The sequence below is a fragment of the Populus trichocarpa genome, chromosome 7 (assembly GCF_000002775.5).
Source record: "Populus trichocarpa isolate Nisqually-1 chromosome 7, P.trichocarpa_v4.1, whole genome shotgun sequence".
In the NCBI taxonomy this organism is placed as follows: Eukaryota; Viridiplantae; Streptophyta; class Magnoliopsida; order Malpighiales; family Salicaceae; genus Populus; species Populus trichocarpa.
In genome coordinates, this window is record NC_037291.2 from 6,331,537 (window position 1) to 6,352,581 (window position 21,045).

The following is a 21,045-nucleotide window of genomic DNA, read 5'->3' on the forward strand; positions in this document are numbered from 1 at the left end:
TAATAAAAACAAAAAGGGTAAGGAAACTACACATTTTACAATAGAGCATGGTAATTCCCTCGGGCCATCTTATTGACTTCGTACTCGGTTGAGGCCGATGCCAATACAACATATGTCTTCTTCTCATTCAAGCTCAGATGAGGTATATTGAAAACTTTAGAGGGAGGTACCCACCAATAGTGGGAGTAACCCCAAATCTATTGCATCTTATCTTTAGGGCTGACTACCTAAATATTAGCCACCTCATTCTCTATTTTCTGACATGAGCAAGTTTTCCCTACAAGGCTCCCTTTATGACTCATACAGGCCTGTTGGTGAAGGGGAAAAAAAATCAACGCATGTCATTGCCACCATTGATGCCAGTAGCTAGATGGTAATAGGTCCTAAAAATTATCCACTTGTTGGGGTGTAGCTGGCCTGGGTAATATCTAAAAATCCCCTCATAAATCCTTAAAGAGGAAAGGTGTACCCCAAAGCATATATGTAGAAGGTGAATGTAATTTCCAAATGCCCCAAGCAGAGCCCAAGGTTAATTGGTTGATACGCTTAGCCTCAATAGGCATTTGAGTTGTGTACTTTCTTGTCTGTCGAACATTAACGAAATCAATGTCCTCCATACCTAGAGTGCTAAGAGCATTATCCTTAAGAGCCTAAGGCAGTCTTCCTCTCTTATGAGGTTTACTATTAGCGGCAGGAGAAGTACTTCCCATATAAGTAAAGCAACTCTCCCACTACCAAAAGTGGATGTTAGGGCTTCACCTCTTTTAGTTTTGGGGCTCAGTCTAATGGACCGTTGTCCTCTTTTGTTTCCATAAAAAAAGATCTTATTTAGGTACCACTCATTGCAACCTTGCCCTACCAGGTATCAGGTATTGACTACCAGCCACATAGGGAGAGAAGAAAAGATCGCTATAATCAAGAGATTAACTAATTATCGGATATATAAGTTTTGTTCTCAAGCTTCTTGAATTTTTGGGACATCATCACTTCTTTTTTAAAGTTCTTATTTTATGATATTTCAATTTTTATTCTTTTGTTTGAAGATTTGTTAATGTATCTCAAGATTTTGAAATATACAATGTTGCAGGAGACTATTGTTTCTCTTTTTAAAAATTGTACCATATTAGTGAGATTAAGATCATGTGACTGTACAGAGCATGGAAGAGGATTCAATACTAGTTGCGCCAAGGTCCATTAATTCTATTTACTTATCCCTATTTCAAGATTTTGCTTGTTAAGTGATTGGTATGAGACAGCGCTGATGTCAATGAGCACTTCAAAAAGATTGGGGGAGAGAGCAATAAGGTAACTTGACTAAGAAAGAGAGAATTTGTGATGAATAAAAAAACATGTTTTTCATATATATATATATATATATATATATATATATATATATATATATTGGTGGATTCATATATGCAAGGTGTAAGACAAATAGGTTAAATTCAAAATTGAGAGGGAAAGCACAAAATATAAAAGGAATTTCCCCTTCACAACTTTTTAACCCATTGGTCATGGAGTGTAACGCTTAACCTCATCCTTCATAATTTTTCTTTCTTCCAAATTTTGTCTACCAAATAAAGACGAATGAGATGAGAAATTATAAGAGATTAACGTTCTACCCATTTCCTCTCATACCAAATAAATTTTCACAAGTTCTTCGGTCTCAAAGTGAATGGTATATATATGTTTAATTGTCATGGGACGGAATACGAAGATCTTACATTCACAGAAAGTCACAAACTTTCTTCTTCTTCTTCTTCTCCAATTCTAGGAACATCACCACACCGCTCCAGTGTTTGAAAAAATCTATATCTTTATAAATTCACCAAAAATAAAATAAAATCAAACCCGCGTTGGAAATATATATATTTCTAGAAGACATCACATTTTGGCACATAATTCACGGTGAAGGACTGACTAAATTTAGCTGAATTGCTAACTTTTTCTTCTGACAGAATTAATCTCATGTGATCTTGTAGACATCCCTGCCTAGAATATTTATACGTCAAATAAGGCAACGAATTTTGCACGCCATCATGTGAACCTCACATAACACGGCAAAACCCTATAACAAACCATAGTAACCCCCGTGTTCTAGACGAGTGAAAACATCATTAAATCTTCTCGTCATTAAGTGCCTTCAATATCATCAAAATTGTCAGTTACTCAAGAGTCAAACTTTGTAAATTATTATTGACACACAAAAGTTTTCTGCTCCTTTTTTTAAGATTATGGATATCTTCTATTATGTATGGCATCAGAAGATCATAACAGTCGGCCTCTACAAAAACTTGGTGAATGGGATGTGAATGATCCTGCCTCAACTGAAGGATTTACGGTGATATTCAGCAAGGCTTGAGATGAGAAAGTAGCTATTGGGGCGGCTGGTAATGGGGTATCAGTAGAGATAATGGTCATTATCAACAAAGCAATACATGCAAGAAACCAAAAAAGAGATAGGTTTGTTGTATTCAGTGACATTGATATTATTGCTGATTGTACAAACAAACAGATTGATTAAGGAAGCTCGATCTTTTTTTTTTCTAATTTACTTTTCTGCTAAAGTCTTGACGAATCCAATTGGGATGAAGAACAAAAAGTAGTGCCTGTTGAGGTGCAAGCCAATGCCTCAAAAATATTTTTTTCATTCAATAGTTGGGTTGTAAAAAGTGAAAACTCTTTTGAATGACATTTGATCTCAGATCACTCGAAAAATTCTCAATTCAAGTCAGAGCATTATATAACACAAGAACTATTAGATCTCTAATTAAACAAAAAGAAAAAAAGTTTCATCAATCGAATGACATAAGAGAACGTATTTTGACATCAATATCTGAAGCAAAAAATGATTAATTTACAGTGACTGTTCTCTGATTTGCATAGATATCAATCATAAAAGGAGAAATCAATCCTACAACTGCAAAGAAGGAAAGTTGAGAATGTGGAAACATATGCAGGCAGGCTAACAATATTAAAGCTATATTGCATACATGAGCTGCCTCCACTACATTTTGGCTTTTCATATTAAGTAATCTGAGCATGATGTTTCAAATGTTTCCTTTCGGTACTTTCAGAGGCAATAAATAGTTAAGTATATAATTTTTATATTCCTATGGTTACATAGCTATTGTTGCTTATTGCTGCCAACAACGGATACACTTGGGTAAGCTTGAACCTGCAATATTTCACCAAAGTGATCTTTCTTCAGAGATTATGAATTAAGGATCTACAAACCCCCACTCATCGAAGAAACAGTGAAGATATATACAAGCAATCAGATAAGATAAACTTTGAAAAATGGACATAAAAAATTAGTCCAACATTGCTCCACCTTCTAATCATGCATTTAATTATGACCAAGACTGAAATGAGTCTTTCCCATCTGGCTTCCATTGATACATATTGTATTGATTTGTGTTTCATCGGCTGTTTTTAATAGTTAATTAATACCAATTGGCGTCTTTGAAGTTGTTTTCTATCACTCTTTCTTTCTTCTCTAAGAACACAGCTGGGTTTCATATATGCTGTTAATTTCTATAAGATATATAACTGGTTCGACAGAAGAAACATATTCATGCAACTAACTTGTTACAAAAGGCAAGTATGTGAAGATAAAAAACAATGTTTTTTTTTATGATCAAGTATAATCATGATAGTATTCACACAACTACGATAATTTTTTCTTTAGTTATCGCGCGGCAAACTGGTACGAGTACAAAAACCAATAATATAAAGTCCCATCTACTTGAATTGAAGTCTGCTGCGAACGAAGTTACTTATAATCTAAATTAACCAACATCTCAAATATGCAAAAAAAATTATTTGAGATTGCTTAAAAACTTAGCTAATAAATTACTTGATATTTCTTGAGAAAAATAAAGTATTATTCTCCGTAAGGTCTGATATTTACCTTACAAATCTAAAAACAAAACTGGATTTCTTTACGGACCTTCATGTTCATGTGTACAATGAAGGTCCTTAAACAAAAATGAAAAGAAAAAATTACTTTTTGAGGACTATAAAAGTCTCTTGGATCATTTAATTTTGAAATCTTTCACTACTTGCTAGTTTTTGCACTAAAATCTTTGCAAATGTTTCTTACACGGTATGGACATATAGTTATGATAGAAACTCTTCTTATTCCACAACCTTTCCTTTCTCATTGCAGCTCTTGACTTTGTTGTCATATTGTTCCAATATGTTGATGCCCATAACAACTAAGTATTTGGTAGGGACATCCGTCATATCTTCATAATGCATTACATAAACATCCTTAAGAATGATACCTTCTCGATCAGAGGGATGACAATTTCTTCCTTTTCTGGTTCCCTTGCTTTCAGCCTGGCCAATATTTTTTCTCGTTTGAATATCAATAGCTCTTTTATAATTTTTTGTTCTAGGCTTAAAGCCAAGCCCAAATCTATGATTTTCAGTCTTTAACCTTATCGGACTTATCCTCTCAGGATTCCTAGAGATAGGATTATACTAGAAATGAAGTTTATGCTTTAAGAAATATTTGGCCGCCATTCTTGTGGCTTCATAAATTATCGATTATCTTAATACTGTGTTTTCTAGCACCAATTTCCTCCTGCTTTTATGTAGAGAACGACCACATTCTGCACCATTGCCAAGTTCTTTTTGGCCTCAATTATCACCAATGTCCCATTCACAATATACTTCATACATTGATGCAAGGATGATGCCATGACGCTAGCGGCGTGTATTTAAGGACTTCCTAATAATATGTTGTATGACAGGTGGGTGTTCATCACTTGCATGGTTACTAAAAACACCTGTGGGCCAATGAATAACTCTATTTCAATGGTCCCCACCCTTGGGGAACCATCATAAGCCCTAGTTGTCATGATGCTTGATAGCATATGCGTTGAATAAACTAGCATTTCATCCAGCACATGTTTTGGGAGTACAATTAAAGCTGGATCGTTATCCACCAATACGTTTCCAATGGTGCAATCCTTGCACCTTACAATGATGTATAGAGGCTTATTATAACTCGTTCCTCTAGCATCGAGCTTGTTTTTAGTGAATATAGGTAATTTTTCACATGAATTCTTCTGACCAGATGCTTCATAGTCCTTTGGGTCATGTCTTGGGGCATACATGCCTCGTTTAACACTTTTTGCTACGCATTATGGTGTGACTTAGAACTCAGGATAAGAGGCATCAGGGGTATCCTTGTAGGGGTTTTTTTAGTTGCTCTATCACACTATACTTATTGTGCTTCATCAACTTTAAAAATTCAACAGCTTCTTCCTCATTCAAGGTTTGTTTGTTTCTATATCTTTGATGGCATCTACAACCTCTTTGCATTTGACTTTTCATTTCCTTTCTAGTTCTTCATATGTAAAACACCTGCCACTTCGAGTTAATCCATCAATTTCGGTTTGAAACATAGGAGCAGGACCCTCTATATTGAGAGAATTTCTATAATTATAAGGCAATGCATTATAGTTCATATTATAGGTAACGACAGGCCTTGTCGGGACAAGATTCGATGGACCATTCTCGGTATGTTGAAGCCTACACATCTCTACTTTCTTCCTTTAGAAACTTATCATGCCTATGATATCATCATTTTCCTCATTTCTTATTTGTAACAGACCACAAGTCATTATTTGTATCACCTTCTAGTAAAACTCTTCACATTCATCAATGTTATATTTCATTGCTTCATGGAACCTACAAAAATCATCACTCTTTCTTGAACCTAATTCATTTTTTGTTGGAAAACACTCAGCTTACACTAGCATGTCATATAACATATCCATATTTACCCTTAAAACCTTTTCTTTCTTTCTTCCAAACTCCACAACATTTACTCCCTCACTATTAGAAGCATGATTAGGCAGCGGGTGGAATTAATGTTGGGGGTATCTTTAAAGGTTATCCATTCTGCTTTGAATAATTGCAAGAGCTTCCTCTTGAATGCTAAGAAAGTATTAATATTATGGCCAGGGTTTTCGGCATGGTACTCACAGGTTAGATCTGGTTTGTACCAATTTGGTAAGAGAGGCTTTAGTGGTGAAAATAAAAGAGGGGCCACATGACCTATGTTTAACTATTTTGCATAGATTTCTTTTAAGGGTATAGGTAAAAGCGGGAGTTGTTCTAGGTTTATTTGATAAACTCTCCTTGGATTATTTTCGGCTTGGTTTTCTAGCGGGTTGGTGGGCTGGTTTACCGAAAGAGGCTTAGAAAGTTAATATTGGATAATTGGGAAGATGGGGCCTGGTAGCTTTGGTAATTCTTTTTACCCTTATTTATCTTCTTTCCACATTACTCACATCAACATTCGTTTCCCCTACTAAACCCTTTCTTCTCGGTAGGTTTTGATATTCTACCACCTTTTATCCTTTGTTCTATTCTCCTAGTAATAATAACATCATAAAAATATTGGGTGGAGCTACCTATCAAATGCTTATAATATGCATTGCTTTGTTTTTCCACCTATGAACATACTCTTTTATAATTTCCTTGTTGCTCTTCTTCATCACCATCAAGTTTTTCTAGTCCGTAGTGCTGTCAATATTGAACTTGTATTGTTTCAAGAAAGCATCAGCAAAATCACTCCATTTCTTAACCCTTGTGTTATCCAAGGTCATGTATCAACTTAACGCAGAATTGGTCAAGCTATCTTGAAAGAAATGGATTAACAACTTCTCATAGCGTATGACTTCTACCATTTTATTGTAGTATGACCTCAAGTGTGTATTAGGGCATTCCATTCCCATATACTTAACAAATTTTGGCACACTAAACTTCTTAGGCGCCACTACATTTGGCACCAAGCATATCTCAACTGCTTCAACTGGGTCATAGATGTCAAATCCCTCAACAACCCCTAATTTTCCTCTTAGACAACCCACTAATCTTATTCATGATGATCAAAGGATTTAACCTCGTGGGATTCCTCCATTGTTAGAACTATTATAGCTAGCACTTGAGTAGGCGTAATCTGGCGAATCATCAAAATGCTTGTTGTTTCTTATGGTCTAGTAGCGAGATTTTACCCCAAGTTTTATAAGTTAAGGATAACCAAAGCTATTGACAGCAGTAACATGGTTGGTTGTTAACTAGATGTCCTTTCCCCAAACTACGCTTGCAATAGTTACTCGAGTAAGGCTATCGAGTAAGCTAGCCATCTAAGCCATATTATTCTTAACATCTTTCAGCTCTCTTTGGTAGTGGGCCTTAAGTTGAGCCCTCTCTTCATTATTCATCCTTTTGCGAAGCCTAGTATTGTATACTCTGGAAGGGGGACCTATATTTCGAGTACCTTCCATATACATCCCATAATTCATAAACATAATTTCATATGGATGTATATACATGATGATGTATATTAGATATGGATTAGCTATACCTCGGGCTAATATATGGCCACCATTCCTGTATAAACGGGTAGGGTTGTTATCCTTTCATAGTTGTCGAGACAATTTAATATGAGCCAATGCTTAATAAAAGTACACTCGTCACAAAGAGATATTACTTAAAAGGTTGGGTCTAAGCCCTTTTCATTAATAGTTGATGAAAACTTTTACATTTGAAAGCTAATATACTTATTATCATTATTTATAGGGAGAAAGGCAAAGCTTTTGTTTTTTATGTCCTTAAGAAAAACATTAGTCTCAATCATGCTTTTTTGATATCGATGGACATCCCTTCCAACTTGCCAGGAATTGTGGCGAATACTTCGGGCATAGATAAAGTCTTCATTAGTCTAATCATCCGTGTTTCTTATCTTCTCTAAAAGTATCATATTGTTCATATCTAGTTGATTGTTGTTAGTATCAATCATCTAGTTATGGTGCTTTAGCAGTTCGTTCTTTTCTTCCAAATGTCTTTTGACACGATCAAAAAATTGATGTCTTCTCCCAAATGTAGGAGTGTCAAAGTAATAAATAACCTGGCAAGACCGGGGTCGAACCACAGGGAGGTTAACTATATAAATTATAAATAATAATAATAAGTTAAAGAGCTTTGAGATGTGATATTAATATAAGGATTAAACAATGATAAAAACAATTGTCAAGGTTAGAGGATCCACTAATGGTATTTCAAACAAGTATAGTATAAACTCTTATTACTCAACTGGAAACCACACACAAAGGAGGTTCCAATCGGATTATAAATTGTTAACATGATTACATTAGTTATCTTATTCAAATAATGCTAATACTTGTAAATATTGTCAAGTATTCATGATTATAACTTATGTTAACAACAAATCAAGTTCCTTTCATAGCACAGGTGTCAGTTATACCATACAGTTTGGGCTATGAAAGTACCAAGTATTTGTTATACCAAGGTTATACAACTTTAATCTAGATTAACCATTTAACAAGCAAAGTATTAAGAGTGAATAAGATAATAAATACAAAACATGTTAGTATCAAACATTAAAGTCCATGTTGAGTTTATACTATACTTATTCTTACACCATTAGTGTAACCTTTTCACATTGACATAATAAACTTAGCTAAACATAATGAAGAAGAGAAACATAAATAAACAAGATAAGAACATAAATAAGATATAAGTTAACTAAGTAAAGGAAGGGAAATGAAAAGCATAAACAAGAGATTAATATAAACAAAACTTCAGCATTACAAATATAAAGAGAGAGCAAGAACATGATCTTGATCTAAAAACCAAGATGCCTCAATGCATGGCAAATGCCTCCTTTTATAGGCCAAAATATAGAACTATTGATTTGATGACTAATTGTTGAGTGGGTGGCCACATCTTGACTTGGTGACAATCCTTATCTTCTTGTCTGCCTAAAATGCCATTGCTAACGTCAGAATTTGAATAGGTTTTAGTCATGAAAGTTCTATGAAATTGTCTCAGCTTTCCAACAAAAAACGAATCGGTGCATTTGGACTTCTGAAACTCGAGATATGGGTTGAACACTAAACAGTGTCTGGGCTGCAGGATAGATTCTGACTTCTTCATTGTTGCTAAGATTTGGACTTCCAAACAGCAGAATTGAGTCTTGTATTCCTCATGAATGTTTTAGGCCTATGTCTTAGCTTTTTAGCCATATAAACCAAATTGAAATCCAAGATCTACAGCTCCAAATATGACCCAATGACTGAAAAGTGTTCCAGTTTGGACTGAACCAGCATCTCTTTTCTAAGTTTAACCCTCTCTATCTTCTCAATTTCAGTAGTTAAACTCATCAATCAATCCTTTGATTTATGTGATAGGCCTGCATTTTAGATGAACATTTACCATAAATTAAAGGTATCTTATAGTATCAGACATGTTATTATAAAAGATGCTCTAGTTAAGGAATTATTGATACTTCAAGTGCAAAACGATGATATAAAACCTTGATAAAAATGCATTTTTAAGTACTAATCATCTTTTCTTGGCATTTTCTTTGTCAAGCTTCTTCTCTAGCAAGTTGATCTTATTTCTCTTATTATCCAAATCAGTTTAAAAGACACCGACAACTTTTCCTTTGGCTTTCACGTTAGCGAGCTCACTTTCTAGCATCACATGCTTCTTGTATAGCCTTTCATACTGCTCAATCCAACTTTCTAACTCAGTTTTGGTCCTTGAAGACAAATTAGTCCTTTCTTGACAATTGTTGAAATTAGTTTTCAAAGTCTTTAGCTCAGTACTGGTTTGCATCCAATGTGTTCCCAATTCTCCTAGCTCTTCCTCAGCTTGGTTTCTAACCATCTTTTCTTCTTTTAATTGCTTCTCTAAGGACATGATTTTCTTGTCTTTTTTCTTCAATTGTTGCTTATAAACTTTCTCAGTTTTTCTTTAGTGAGGAGTTACTCCTTGAGAGATATCCTAACGGCTTTACTGGTGCCCACCTCTATTTGAAGTGAAGCTTTTCCAGATATTCTCTCAACTCTTTCTCGTTACTAATCCTTTTTCTTTTAAATGGTTCAACAGCTTGCGAAGTCCTGACTTCAAATCCAAGAGTCATGGGGATGTTGACTAATGATAGATTTCTTCACTTTGGATATTTTTCACTAGTAATTGGATCTCTTAAACCATTTGATTTCTTCTTGACCAATACCAGAAGTTTTTAGTCTTGCTTAATGTTCTCCGTAACTTCTAAAGTAGATTGGTCCTTAAATAATCTAGAAAATTGAGATAACTCGATCATCCTTGGCACATGTTGTACACCCCCAAGTTTCTTTACAGCCAAAGTGAGCGCGTAGCTGACATATCCAGTCACTCTAATTAGAGGCACCCATCGTCTTTGCCCATAACTCATTAAGCAATATGTTGCTCTCATCCACGAGGCTTTCCACTTCACTTCTCCCTGTAGGATTCCTTGTAATTTTATTTTCCAGTTTTCCTTGCTCAAGTCCTTCCACTCCTCTTCTTTAACTATCTTCAAAGGATTTTTACTACATCATCAGAAGTTGTTAAATATCAACTTCTTAGTTTCTATATGGCTAATCAGCCATATGTACAACAACTGTTCACAACATCTCATTGATCCTTTGTCAACCCTCCTACAATGGTTGAGTGTTAAAATAGTTTTTGTTAATATTGCCACAATAGGATTTATTAAGTCGTTTTCATGTGTAACAAATATTGTAGCCGCCTTTAAACTGATTATTCTAGTGAGGTTTGGAAATGACACCAACTTGAAGATTTCTAAAGCAAATATTTTGGCTTTTTCTTTAATAAATATAAATCCATTCTTCCTCTTTTCGAATACCTCTTTGATCATCTTCCACTTCAGGCCGCTAGCACTTTTCTCCAATATTTTAAGGAGATCTGGAACTTTAATCAATTTGGCGAATTCAGTTAGCACTTGGTCATGCCTTTGGTGGAAGTAGACTTTGTATAGATTTTAAGGAAATTTGGTCAGTAAACCATACTCTTCAAAAGTGGAGCACATGTCTACATTCCTAAAAATAAAGCATTGGTACTTGGGGTCCTAAAAATGCATCAAGGCTTTAATTGCTAAATTATACACGGACACCATTGTGATTTCCACTATCCTCCCATATTTCTTCAAAAACTCATCCTCGCGGATGCTTTTCATGTGTAAGATGAGCTTCTACAGTCTTTTCTGGGGCAACTTATATTTTTTATTGGTGGTAATTTACTATTATCTAGTCTTAGGCAATCCCCTTATAACAATTATAGGGATTCAGAATCCAACCCGTATTCAACAAAGATCATCTCTTTATCAGCCTTAAATCCTACATTTCAATATGGTTTTTAGGGTTGAGCATGTCTTAATCCAATAATGTTTAATTATGGAACATACATCCTACAGGTAGGTTATATGTGTTTTTATGTACGACATTGAGGTAAGCATAATTTAGTCTAAAAAAGGTCTCTTATTGTCCCAATGATTACCTAAAGGTTATACGGGAGCTAAGTATGTAATGGGATGGTATGCATACCAATATCAACCAGTCCAAGCAGTCAATAAAGAGTCAGATGGTTTCACGAACTTAAATCTTGACAGAAAGTCATAGGGTAAGCCACTACTCCCCCACCTAACCTGAAGTTTTCATATGTGTGCATTCCAAAATGATATATCATAAATAGACTAGTGATGCATGAAGACATTTATTCATATCCAACGTACATGCATGAGCATGATAAAACATGCAAAAGCATAAATAAGTATAAAAAAAAAACCAAATGCAAAAATTTAAACACATCAAATCATATAAACTATATAAAACACACAAAGCCTAGTCCAATATTGTAAAAAATAGAATGTCTCTATTGGAGTCATTATTCTATCGTACATAAGCCCGCACGGCGTAACGGCGCCAGGATTAAGGAGTTCCACCTAGTTGTTTGGTTTAGATTCACTAGGAGACCCGAGTGGACTAGTCTTATCTTAAATTCTAGTATAAGGGACTAGTTATGGCTAGAAAAGGTATTAGCACCCCTAGCAAACTTTACCTGAGGTAACCTGCATTGTATGGTCTGGATATGGTTTAAAGGTGTTGATGAGTTCCTAATTGGTGGTACGTCTATGGCTTAGAACAAAACTTTACGCTCATGAATAAATCTAGCATTTTAAATTTATTACGGGCTTGTATGTCCAAGTAAATTCTTATAGGAAGAATCCATTTAGGTGCCTTGACAGGGTTCACCTATCCTAAAAGGCGAAAGTCTTTTTCACAACTCGTATATTGTGGTGCAAAATACTCTCAATTAAAATTGATAAATATCCAAAATAATTCTGAGAATTTTCTAGTCATCTCTTAGTACTTAAATACCAACCTACTGATAGGTCCGGTATTTATAATAAAATGTTGACCATTAATTTTCAGGAATTATAATTTTTAGGGTTATTGAGATATTAGTCAAATTCTTAAGGAAATTTACAAACTTATTTTAAATTAAAAAAAATGCACAAAAAGTTTCTAAAAACAATGCTAAAAAAACATTTTCCCCTCTTTATAAATAAAATGTAATTTTTTATAAGGATTGAGCCGTATGCAACAAGCAAAATCATTTTTTGGTTTTTTTTAATGCAAAAACTTATTTTTGTTAAAATCAAAACTATCAAAATAGACCTAAGAGGTGTTTGGCAAACACACCCTTAAATCAAAAACACCTTTAGCAAAAACATTGTCAACCAAACAGGGTCTTAACCATTGACTCAATTTTGACCCAACTGGGTTGACCCGACTGAGTCGACCTGAAATCTTTGTTTCGACCATAAACCGAACCAAAGACATTCACTTCGATTATCCTTTCACTAATCTATCATCCATTCACTTTGATTATCAAGGAATCAACACGATTTGGTTCAAATGGGTTTCAATTCTACACTGAAACCTTAAGATTAAAACCCATTAAAAACTTGTTATTTATATCAATAAACCTTAGATTATTAACTAATCAAGTATCACAAAGTGTTTAGTACAAACAAATTAACCAAAACAGATCCAAACCATAAAGTTAAGGCAATGTTCTTCTTAAGAACACGAAGAATATTGCCTAGTAACCTAGAAAAACCAAGCACACTATTAAACCCCTGAAATGGCACCACACTGCTTTTGGTCCTCACGAACCACATTACTAATATCAAACATATTTAAATCAAAAGAACTAATAAAAAAAATCAAATCATCAAAATCATGCATTAGATTTCACCTTCAAAACTTTAGCCCCAATGCCAGCCAATAACAACATCAAATTTCAACTCAAAACCAACTCTCTAAACACCTTGGGACCCAAATAAAAATCAGGAACCAAAAATTATACTAATAAACAAAAAAAAAAGCATCAAACACCTATAACCATATTTGATAGAATATAAAAACCATTTTATTTCAACAAAATAAACATCAAAATATTTTCTAAACATCTAGTAAACAGTAACAAACAACTCAAATCAAAATTAAGCAAAGAAAAATAACATTTCATGCATTTATCAAAATACAAGTTCAATACAATGTATCACCAAAAACAACTTCAAACCATCATTGAAGCATGCAATGGAGAGCTAGATGTAAATCCCGAGAGAAAAAAAAGGCTGGATTAAATTAAAGGAAATAAACTAAACTAAAAAGAATTGGGGGCAAAACGAATACACTTAAAGAAAATGGGGCCTAAATGCAAATAAAAATAATTATAGAGCATAAATACTCCTCTTCTCACCAAAAACAGATCTGCAGATAACGTAAAGAAAGAAAAGAGGGAGTTTTTATATTCATTTTTACAAATCAAGAGAGAAACACCAAAATTTCAAAAACCCATCCAAGATTAAGGATTATAGGTAGAATAAACACTAGTGGGAAAGGGATTAACAAGAGAAATTGAACAAGAAGAGAAGAGGGGAGGGCCGGTTGTCATTAGAAAGAAAAGGAGGGATCGAAACCTTGATTCGTACCGGGTAAGGTATTCTAAACCTGCTCTTATGAGTCATTTCAAGTCGATTATGAATTGATGCCTGGATGTTAATTTATAGATTTGAGTTCTTAGACTTGAATTGAGGAAAAAGTATGAGTTGCTACATTAAAGAACTTCATGTGTTGTATGTAAATGGAAAGATTGACGAATCTGGACAGTTTCGTCTCTTGACTTTCACAGAGATTTCAGGTAGGAGGATGAAGGAATTAGGATCAGGTTCCTCATAGAAATTGTAGGTTTGGATGTTGGCTAATCAATGAAATTGTTCTTGCTCAATTTGGAGTTATAAAACTTCAGCTATGGGTCACCAACCGAGACTGGGTCATGATAGACCCTATAAGGTAGTAGGTCTGGTTCGTTGATGAGAAATTTTAACTGTCTTAGAGGTAGAACTGGGTTCTCCTTCCTTCAAAAAACTTGTAATCTCATGTCTTAGCTTTCCAACAAGACTAATCCCGCTTGAATCGGAGTTTTATAACTCTAGATATAGTTAAAAATCTGAGGAGAGGACGGAGAGTAACAGTTCAATGTCTAGACAGTAACAGTTCAAAAATGAGACAGTAACAGTTTGGGATTTATATATATATATATATATATATATATATATATATATATATATATAAAGGAATGATAACTGTGGTTGGTCAAAGAATGACAATATTAATTGGTGAAATGAGAAAAACGTAAAATATTAAGAAATGACTGAAAGAAAGACTTATTGGTTGTTGATATGGTTATAATAAAACATATCATTGGGTGAGGAAAATTTATGAGATAAACTTGTGAATTGCAGGAGGGACCACAGGCGTGGTGCAGCAGCAGCAAGGGAGCACGAGTAGAGCTTCTATTGCAGGTAGGTGAATCACACCTATACTTCCTAGTTAATTCCATGATTTATTTATATTACTAATGTGAAATGTCAATTACTGAATGTATGTGTATTCAAGGTGAAAACTTGTTATGTGAATTGCCAAATGATGAAATTATCATTGACAAAAGAAATATGAGAAGTGCGATTTAAGGCATAAACCTGCATACATTTAGTGTATGTTAGGATCCCGGGTAAGGGGATTGCCATGTATGGACTAGCATACATTTAGTGTATGTTAGGATCCCGGGTAAGGGGATCACCTTGCATCGACTCCTATGGGGTGATGATGATGATACCAGTGAAATTGGTATCGGTAATGTGATAAGCAAGAATAATCATGGTTGATCTCATAAAGTCTGGAATGAAGGTTGAAAGTGGCAGAGGGAACAGTTATTAATAGTTGAATAAGAAAGAGATTCTAATAAAAACGAGAAGGGAGAAGCGAATGAACTATGAATGTATTTTACCCTGTTGAAATTGTTAGATATTCATGTTGTTATATTTATTGTAATATTCACGCTTCAATAATATGTATTTTGTTTCAGGATCATCGCATGCACGACAGGAGTAGACCCTAGCTTATGTTCCCTTCTTGTAATTTAGGTCCTAGGGAGTATACCCTTGTATTTTGTAAACATAAAAATGTTTGTATAACTTAATTTGTATAATTAATGTTTAAACTTGATTGAATGAATTTAACCCTGTAGTTCATATAACCATATTTCATGTCTATGTATTTATATTTATTTATTTTTATCCATCCATAATGATATTGTTATATAATGCATATCATAAATATTGTGGTTGATAGGGGTGAGTATAAGTGTGGAATTGAAACCCAGGATGATTGGGTCGGGAATTAAGTTATGAGATGCGAGCTATTAGAAGTGTAAACAGATTCCATGTCAATAACTTGAGACCTTCCAGTATAGGGGGGACTCCGTCAAAATTTCGGTAGATTTTAATACGAAGACCATGAATATATATATACAAAAAAAAATTAATTACTCTGTTTTTGACTGGCATGAGATTGTCGTTTTATCCCGGAATAGGGGATGTTACACTAGAGGTGTGCTTCATCGATATCACCTACTAGATTAAAAGTGTTTTTTTTTTTTAATTTCCAATCTCTAACAATGGTTGCTACCTTATCTTTTCCAAGCTTGCAACTTTCTCTTAAAGTTAAGGAAATCTTTATGATAGGCTCTTAAACCTAAACTCTTGGAATTCCTTTATTCTATCTTCCTCTCTCTTCTTTCTCTCCTCGCTGCTGCTACTCAACTTTTATTTTTTAGGGGTATTTATAAGGTTTCAAGGTAGAATTCAATCAAAGATTAATCCTCTTCATCAAAGCTTGGCCCTCTGATCGAAATGAGAGATTTTTTGATACGTTTTATAGTTATATGCTATGCACCTATGTTGTTTTTACAATGATGGTTTTGCAATAAACTTGATATTGTGTTACAACTAGACAACCTTCATTTACACAACTCTTTCCTTCAATCCTACACTTCGATTCCCAACCTTGATGATTCCATTTCTCTCCTTGATCACATGATCAAGACCCTCCCTTCTTTATCCCCTAATCGATCAACTTACGGTGTTTTGCTTTCATAGTCTTGCAGAGAATCTGATTCTTCACTATCTTCTTATCAAAAGGTTTTGAACTTGATGGTTAATAACGAGTTTAAGCCTAATCAAGTTACTGTTGATGTTGCAATTAGGTCATTGTGTTCTATTGGGAGAGTAGATTATGTTGTTTTATTGGTAAAGGAATTTTCTTTGAAGCATTCAAAGCCTGATATTTTTACCTATAATTTTCTTGTTAAGTCTTTATGTAAGAGTAGGATTTTGAATAGTGTTTATAGTTTTATTAATGAAATGAAGAATATTTTTAATATAAAGCCTGATCTTGTTACTTGTACTATATTGATTGATAATGTTTGTAATGCAAAAAATATTTGTGAGGCTGATAGATTGGTAGTTGTGTTAAAGGAATGTGGGCTAAAGCCTGATGCTTTCATGTACAATACAATTATGAAAGGTTATTGTATGTTAAGTAAAGGGATTGAGGCTGTAAGGATTTATAAGCAAATGAAAGAGGAAGGAGTGTTGCCTGATCTTGTTATGTATAACACGTTGAAATTGAATTATATGGGGTGATGAAAAAGGATAGCATGAAGCTCGAGGCAGCTTCTCATGCTATGTTTGTGATGGCTCTTTGCAGGGAAGGTAGAGTTGCGGAAGCTTATGAGGTGTTTAAATAAGAAGTAGAGAGTAAGAGTTTAACTGATGTTGCTGCTTATACTATAATGGAGAGTACGCTGAAGTGGTTGAAGAAAGCCAGAGAGCAAGGCCTTGCTGTAAAGATGGTGTGTTGTCTGAAAGAATTAAAATATTTCTGCAATTGCTTCAGAGGGCCTGTGTTCTCTCTGCCATAAATATATACACACCCAAAGTTTGTTACAGAACATTTATCTTTACAAGAGTTTACATACAGAAGGGAACCTAAGGATAAATAGAGAAACAGAAGTTTAAACACAATGGGACTAGATCTCAGTGTCTTTCGGCAGGCTCAGCATGTTGAGGTTTATCCTTATCATGCTCAACTTTATCCTTATCATTATACTGAGCTTTATCCTTATCATTCCCCTGTAAACTGGCAGGGAGATCTGTTACAGAAAGTTTATCCTGGAGAAAGTAGAATCGATCAGCTGTATGTCCCTTAGTAAATATATCTGCAGGTTGTAAAGAGGTGGGGATATATTGAAGAATGATATCTTTTTTGGCCACCTTTTCTCGGACAAAGTGGTAATTCACTTTAATGTGTTTGGATCGTGCATGAAAAATTAGATTTGAGGTAAGAGCTAAGGCATTAATGTTATCACACCACGCGACTGGAGTAGAAGCAAGAGAAACCTGCAGCTCATGCAATAGCATTCGCAACCAATATACCTCAGCGGTAACGAGAGCCAAACACCTATATTCAGCTTCAGTACTGGACTTGGACACTATAGGTTGTTTCTTAGCCGACCAGGAGATAAGATTGGGTCCAATAAAAACAGCATAACCACAAGTGGAACGTCTGTCATTAGGATCACCGGCCTAATCAGAATCACATTAGGCATTAATGGCAAAGGAACCAGGTTTGTAGAAGAGTCCATAATCAAGTGTATGTTTTAAATATTGAAGCACATGTTTGGCTGTTGTCCAATGAGCAGAGGTTGGTGCTTGCAGATGTTGACAGAGTTGATTCACGGAGTATGCGATGTCGGGGCGTGTGAAAGTGAGATATTGTAAAGCACCCATCGTGTGCCTATATTCAGAGGGGTCTGGTAGAATTTCGCCATCAAATTTGGACAGCTTAGAGCCTGACACACAGGGAGCATGATATGGATGAATACCAATTAGATGCACACGATCCAAAAGATCTATGATATACCTTGTTTGGCGAAGATGTAAGCCGGTAGAATTGCGTGTGGCCTCAATGCCTAGAAAATATCTCAACTAAGCGAGATCCTTCGGAGCAAACTAAATTTGGAGTTGAGAAATAAGAGAGCTAACAAAATTCTGATCATTCGAGGTAACAAGAATACCATCCACATAAACTAACAGAAATGCATGGATGTTCTCTAGTTGATAGGTAAATAATGAAGGATCAACTTGGGAAATGTGAAAACCGAGAGCCAACAGAGCAGTGGACAGACGATTAAACCACGTGCGAGGACTTGTTTTAACCTGTAGATAGATTTATGAAGCTTACACATAAAGTGGGGGTGTACTGGATCCACAAAACCCTTTGGCTGGGACATATAAACTTCCTCTTCTAACAAACCATGAAGGAAGGCATTAGAAACATCAAGCTGCCGAATGTCCTAGTGGAAAGAAATGGCAAGAGCAAGAACCATGCGGATAGTAGAAGGTTTGATGAATGGGCTGAATGTTTCAAGAAAATCAACCCCACTCCTCTGTAGATAATCGACAGCTACCAGTCTAGCCTTGTGACGTTCAACACTGCCATCAAGTCGCCGTTTGAGTTTAAAAACTCATTTACAAGGAACCATATTCTTGTCAGGAGGAAGAGAACATAGTGACCAAGTATCATTCTTTAATAAGGACTGAAATTCATTGTCCATTGTTGCATGCCACTTGGGTATTGATGCCGCTTGTGTGTAGGTTCGTGGATCAGGAAAAACCAGACATGCATGCAATGCTTGGAGGGGGTGACGAGTATAATATAAATGAAAATCAGGAAACCTACGAGGCTTAAGATTACCAGTCTGTGATCTGGTGATAATATGAGAGAAAGACACAGGAGGAGAGAGAACTCCAGCTTGGAGGTTAAGCTGTGCACTCTCCTGGGGAGCAGAAGGATTAAGAACTGACACAGGTGAGAAGGAGACAGAGGGCTCGGGGTGAACAGAAGCAAGAGATTGGACAAAAGAATGGAGATGGTTAGCAGGAGAGATAAATTATGGAGTATTATGAGTGTTGGGTGAGTCACAGGCAGGAGATGATTGTGGTAAAGAAGATTCACGGGGAGGAGAAAAATCAAAGGATGAGCAGGAAATATGGAAGGGAAGAGTGAAGGACAAACCTGGAGTCTTACCTGAGGAGGGGACGCAACTGACAGAATCTGTGAGAATGGATTGTGCTGGAAATTTCTCTTCGTCAAAAATCACATTTCGAGATATGTAGACACGTCTGGAGGAAGGATCTAAACAACGAAATCCTTTGTGATTAGAACTATACCCAATGAAAATATAAGGTGTGCTACGATATGATAATTTATCATTTGTGTAAAGGCGAAGACATGGAAAACATTGACATCGAAAGGCTCGAAAATAGGTGAAGTCAGGTGGATGGTAAAAAAGACGTTCATAGGGTGATAAATAATCAAGAACTTTGTTAGGTAATCGATTAATTATGAAAATAGCAGTTCAGAAAGTATCAACCCAAAATTTTTTAGATAAGCCAGATTGAGCAAGAAGAGTAAGCCCCATATCCATAATATGACGATGTTTCCTCTCAGCGAGACCATTTTGTTGAGATGTATGTGGACATGACAGTCGATGAAAAATACCATTGTCACTAAAAAACTGTTTAAAGAGGGTAGAACAATATTCACCACCATTATCACTTTGAAATTGTCTTATGGTGGAGTTAAATTGTTTTTCCACTAAAAGCTTGAATTTAACAAAGGTAGAATAAACATCGGATTTATTTGAAATAGGAAACATCCAACAAAAATGAGTAAAATCATCATTAAAAATAACATAATAGTGACAACCACTCATAGACAAAGTGGAAGTAGACCAAACATCAGAATGGATTATTTCAAGAGGAGCGGTAGATTCTCTTGAAGAATCAGACAATGGCAATTGTCTAGACTTGCCTAGTTAACAAGACACACATACAGACTTTTTATTGATTGAATCACTAACTAGAAAGGAAAAATTGGAAATGACACAATGAAGAATATCCGTGGAAGGATGACCCAAACGACAATGCCAGGTGGAGGTAGAAGCCTTGACGCCAACAGTCATTATGAGAGCACGATATAGTGAGGAAGAAAGTTGACGAAGATTGATCGGATACAATCCATTGTCATTTGGCCCCGTTAGGAGCGTGTCCACCGTCCGAATGTCCTTCACATAGAAATCAGAACCAATAAGTTCAAATAGAACATTATTATCGTTACAAAATTTATTGATAGAGAGAAGATAAGCAAAGGCTTAAGGACAATAGGCAATATTATTTAAAGCAGGAGTAGAAGACAAGGTTTTAATAGAAGCATTGCCAATGCGAGATATGGGCAAACCTATTTCGTTGCCTACCCCAACAGAATCCCCTTCATATGTTGAGAGGTTGCAAGATTAGTAATATCAGAGGTAACATGAAGATTAGCACCACTATCCGCATACCGTTGATGTTGATTTAGATAAGTGGTATTAGCCTCCGCAACCATGACGGCTAATTCAGTAGGAGGATGACGTCCCTGAAATGAGTAATTCATTCGATTAAAACAATCCAAGGCCTGATGCCCCTCACGCTTACAGATTTGGCATGGGGAGCGAGAGCGAGAGCGAGTTTCAGAAGAAGCCACGGAAGATGTGCGAGGTAAGTGAGGTAATGGCTGCCTAAACTGGGAAGAAGCACCACCCGAGCCTTTAGGCATCCTTAAGAAGTGAGATTTAGCATTGTTATGGCGAGAACCTATTTTGGAGCCAGGTTTATGCGAGTAAAGAGCATAGGAACCAACCTCAGGTTGAATAGAGTGGCTA

At 35.4% G+C, this 21,045-nt stretch overlaps 1 pseudogene; it reads left to right on the plus strand.

Moving 5' to 3' along the window:
- Positions 1-16,132: 16,132 nt before the first annotated feature.
- Positions 16,133-16,924, plus strand: LOC112328234 (pentatricopeptide repeat-containing protein At2g17670-like; annotated as a pseudogene).
- Positions 16,925-21,045: the final 4,121 nt, after the last annotated feature.